Consider the following 5662-nt stretch of genomic DNA (forward strand, 5'->3'; position numbering starts at 1 on the left):
CAGAAAGTGACAAAATGGCCGCCCATTGAGATGGCTCAAAATTGGGTCGATTTTACTGCTTTAACTGATATTACACAAACATAATATTAATCTGAAAGCCATTTTTTGAGTAGTGGAGATGCATAGAACACAATTTTGTAAAGGAAACTTTTGGATTGCCTTCCCCTTTAAGTGTCTGAAATTAAGCTTCATGCTAGTTAAAATTTTTGGGGATATATCAGATTTTTTCCCATTGCTTATTTTTGTTGAAAAATATTCATTAGAAACTTTCTACAAAAAACGTGGGGTGAATAAAAATTCTGGAAAAACTGAAACAAAAAACAAAATACAAACAAATATTGGAGAAAAAAACAACGTACATTCGAATTTGTGGTTGCTAACGAGTGTCAAGTGTAGTTTTAAATAATAATATCAACATTGATCGCTAGATGGCAGACATGGCTCGGTTGCGCTGATATTGCGCTACACTACAACGTAATCGGCCTAAAGATTTTTGGGCAAATTTGGAATGATGGGCAAGACAAACATAGCACTTCAATAATATCAAAATGTTGTTTATCTGTTTGGAAGTTTTGTGCCATCTTAGAATGGCAATTTTAATATAACAGAGCCCTTTGCCCAGGCACGGGGAGAACATGCAAACTCCACACAGGAAGGCCTGAGCCGGAATCAAACCCACAACCTCTGCTGTGTCTCGTTGTGAGGCCTTCGTGCTAACCAGTCAGCCACCCTGCCGCCCATCAGCATTTATATTGTTTTTAAAAAATTAAATGCTGGCCCGCAGCATTGTTAAAGTTTTACTTTTCGGCCCATTGTGTATTTGAGTTTGACACGTCTGGGATGGAAAATCATCCCTGAGCTGGACCATTGCTAATGCATGCCCTGCGTCGTTCTCACTTTGATTTTTCTGTATTCTTTATTGGTATCTAAAATGTGAAAAGTATTATCTAAAATATTTTAAAGTGTGGAATATCTTTAAATTTCACAATAATTTTAGATCTTTGCATTGTCCCTCCTGACTATTTGAACTAATCTCAATTTAAATTGGCTTTGGTTTGATTGCCAGCATTAACTTCCATACATCATTATATTTTTTACTATTATTATCAAAATAATAATTTTTAAAGTTTTTTGTCTGCTCTCTAACTCGGACAGTTGCACCACCTGACATCTTAGAGGTTTGAGAGGTCATGTCATGTCATTATCCACACCGCTTATCCTGTACAGGGTCGCGGGAGGGTGCTGGAACCTATCCCAGCTGACTACGGGCGAAAGGTGCACTACACCCTGAACTGGTCGCCAGCCAGTAACAGGGCAGACATAGACACCGTCACTGAGTGGGAACTGAACCCACGCTGCCCGCACACAACTCGGGCGAGTGAACTACTACACCATTCGTGACGGTTTGAGAGGTCAATACTTTAAATTTAATGAACAATGTATGAAGAAAATAGCTCATATTATCAATAGATATTCTTTATATTGTTTTTCTAATATGAGAGTCGGCACAAAAATATGGGTCATGTCATTGACCCATGTATGTAAATAGATATGTATGCGTGTGTGTGTGTGTGTGTGTGTGAGAATGTGAATGTGTATGTTATACCTGCATTATGGAGACCAACACCATCTGCGTACAAAGATTCCAGCAAATTGTGTACGCGGTGCAGCAAATTACTCTATTCACTGTATTTGTATCTGTGTGTGAGTATGTGTGTGCCACTATCTAAAAGTGATTTTCTGCCTGAGTGGTTGTTTCCCGAATGCTGCCGATGCCTTGTAATCCTGTGGGAAGCTGCAAAGTTACTCCTCACCACTAATCAGATCCATTCATCAGCAATGCAAGGTATGCCCCAAGTGCATTTGTAACACAAAGACACACAGTGGCCATTGCACAATGAGCGGCGAATGCTTGGGTGAAATTTTGGTTTCATCCGGGTTGGTAAAATGTTGCAAACATGTTACTTGCTAACAGTGGCAAGTGTTCGCAAAACAGTCGGGAGCGTTTGAAAACAGTTTTTTTTTCCATTTCCCAAGCTCGAGCCCAAGTGAACATGGTTACCATGGTTACCAACTAACATCAACACAGCATTCACAAAGGCCAGACTGTAGCAACCTATAAGTAATAATGTTTTTTGTGTTACATTTTTAGTTACCCATCCATCTTGGATGGTTTTAAGATCAATCCTTCCCTTCGAGTCAGTGTGATAGAGATAATGAAAGAAGAAAAAGGTACCATTTTGATCTCAAATAAGTTCTATTTTTTCCTTTTAAGGTTAGTTTCACTTTCTGTGCCTTCTACAGGATGGAAGTTGCTTAAAATGGGGTGCAGGACGGTCAGCGTGCAGTGCAATAATATCGGTGAAAAGTTGGCAGCCTGAGTTTGATTCCCGGGGTGGTGGTGGTGTATGAATAATTGGATTAAAATTGACATGCATTTCTTTATTTATGGAATTATTTTTTTAATCTTTTTTCATTTTGAGCATCAAACTTCCATGCACTGGAATACGTAATTCTGAGATATACTTAGGACTCATTATGTTTTTTGACAACCATAAAAAATTGCATGGAATATGTTTAGATAAGTAGTTGATAAATTAAATCAATGTGGATAGCTCTTAAAATACCTCTAGGCTAGCTCACCAAAATGAAATTCTTGTTCTTAAAAGCCAGTGTGCAAACAAAATATCCAATTTTAAAGCAATGCCACATGTTGCTTCAAGAGGAATTTTGAACTGTCCATGATAGTTCCTTTGGGAGGTAATTAAAAAATAAGGACATTCGGAGAAGGCCGTATGAATGAGTCTGATGTTGCTAAGCATTAGTGGCAATTTAACCAGTAATTCTGTGCTTATTATATCTGAAGAATTAATGTCATTATGCACACAAATGTGTATGGATTAGATGCAGGGTATGTATTTCACCTCAATTCAAGTCAGTGTCTATTCAATCTGACATTAAAGAGAAACCTGTTTTTATGGAACAGCCAGTGTCATGTGTGGGTGTGTCCAAATGGTGTTTTTTCCAGCCCGTAGCATATCTAAGGCCCGCAGAGCGATCGACGCTGACTCTGCAGTAATCCACGGCAGCTTGCTGCCATAGTCTGCTTTCCTCGTCCATCATCCATATCTGAGTTAATAAATTGAAATTTCCCTCTTTATTATTATTTTATCTCATTACCTTCTAATTGCTCTTCATACTGCTACCTATACATTCTCTTTGGATTATCCATAGAAAATTCCCTAAATGTTTCAATCTATTCATCCATTTACTGTACCAATTATACTGGCAGGAGCATGGGGGTTTAGAGTCTATCTCAGCAAATATGGGATTTAAGTTGTGGGTCTAAATACTAAATTTCAAGGGATAAGATTTTGAATACTAAAATGACCTTCACGCAAGGAAAATTATGTCCTAGGTCAGAGTTGCTCAATCCTGTTCCTCGAAGGTCCTCCTTGTTTTCCATCTCTCCCTGCAGCAACACACCTGTTTAAATGATCAGAAAATTAGCAAGGCCTGCAGAAGCTGGATAACGATCCTGATCATTTGAATCAGGTGTGTTACAGCAGAGACAGATGGAAAACAAGCTTGACAGCGGCCCTCGAGGAACAGGGTTGAACACTCCTGTTCTGAGTGGAACCTCAGGGTCATATTTTGAGAAAACTCTCGAAATCAACTCACAGGAAGGCCAACATACTTTCATCTTAAACTGTAAGTATTTGCCTTCATGAAAAAAACAATGGATTCTACTATATATTACTAATAGCCGAATATTTCATATATATATATATATATATATATATATATATATATATATATATATATAATTTCCTTCCTGTTTTTATTCAGAGAATGCAATGTGCTGTGGTCTTAATTCATTTGAGCAAAATACGAAATGACAGCTATTTATTTATTTTATTTTACAATTTTAAATTAAGAATTTTACATTTAAAAAAAAAATATATATCTTATGGTTGTTATCTAGGAACATTTAAGTCCTGCTATCGGTAGATTTGTATTTGTATTTGCCATTTTATTCAAGAGTAACTACAGAAGCGCACACATGCAGTTGGTTAATAATTGATATAGGAACTATATGAAGAGCACTAGAACTAACACCTCAGCACTCTGCATAGGATGCTTTAAGAATCTGCAGATGCAGAGCATAAGAACCCCCTGAAGGATGGATTTGAAGTTGTGCTCAAAAGCTACAATTGCCCTTCTGGGTTTTTACCCCCACACTCACCCACATGGAAAGATTGCGTATTCCTACAGGAGAATGCAAGTGTAATAGTAAAAAGATTTAAAAAAAAAAAAAAATAAAAAGGAAGGTTCGTAATTTTGTTTCTGTGCAATGAATGTGAAAATTTAGCTAAATATAAATTATAATTATCTTCTAAGACACTAGAGAAAATATGCTCTCCTGTATTTATTTAAACTACCTTAGTAGCAGCTAAGAAAGAACAATTTTCATCCTCTGAAGAATAGTTACTTCAGTGTGCACATACATTTTTACCCTATTTTACAGTTCTGTCCTCTATCCTCGACCTGGGCAATGATTTTGCTGTTTTCATTACTTTTTTGTGATGTTATTGATGTTATTTTTTTTTTTTTTGGGGGGGGGGTGTTTTTAATTTGCTTTTTGTGTTTATTTGTTTTTGTGTATTGCAGCTCCATATCTGATCATAGCAGCATGAGAAGTAATCATTTTCTAAATAGGATAGAAGCTTCACTAAATGAAAGCCACACATTTAAATATTGTATTTTCCAGACTATAAAGCATTACTTTTTTACCAGATTTTGAACCATGTGGCTAATACAACGGTGGAGCTTTTCTGTGGATTTTTCTTTCACCGGTAGGGCCTCTCTATAGTTCAGAAATTTTTTTTTTTTTTTTTTTCTGTTTTATTTAGCAAAGTTGTTGCCGTGTTAAAAGGCACTGTTTTAACAATCTGTTTATGTACCTTTATCTGCATTTACAGTATAAAATCGTACATGCAGTAAACAACTAATTTTTTTTCAACATAGAACACTGTGGCTTGTTTTTTTTCCCCCCAAAAAAGAGTTGCTGTGGGTTATATACTGGTGCGCCTTACTGTTCGGAAAATACGATACATCTTTGTTTGTTTTATAACAGTACTTAATTTTTTTAAAGGTTTTTAAACACACTTTAAACAAAATACAAACACCACATCTAAACACAAATACCAGTGGTTGTCAACTAGTGACAACTTTCATTAAAAAAAATAGTCAGTTAGTTGAAAATACAAATTATCTCCCAATGTGACAGTCAGAATAGTTTCCAAACGACTTAATATTCACACAGTAATATGACTTCACTCACATTCCCACATCACTTTATCTGCGATTGTTATCACTGCTGCGGCAGAAAATAACTTCTAGGTGTCTGCTTTGATCACTTAAATGTGGTAATAGGGACACCTGTTGTTTCTAGCGATCTTTTACTTAGTGAAGAAAATTGTCCTGTAAGTTGCACTGAGTTCTCGTCTTTCAAAACATTTTATTCTAATACAACTCAAAGTCCTTTGTTGTTAGGACTAATTCATTTTAGCAATATTTATGTATACCAGTAGTATTTGAGTCATAATAATTTGTATTGTCAATGCAAAAAAACAAAACATTCAGACTCTCCATCACATCA

Source organism: Idiotropiscis lumnitzeri, chromosome 21 (assembly GCF_059441095.1).
Source record: "Idiotropiscis lumnitzeri isolate Australia: NSW breed Sydney's pygmy pipehorse chromosome 21, RoL_Ilum_1.0, whole genome shotgun sequence".
NCBI classification, from domain to species: domain Eukaryota; kingdom Metazoa; phylum Chordata; class Actinopteri; order Syngnathiformes; family Syngnathidae; genus Idiotropiscis; species Idiotropiscis lumnitzeri.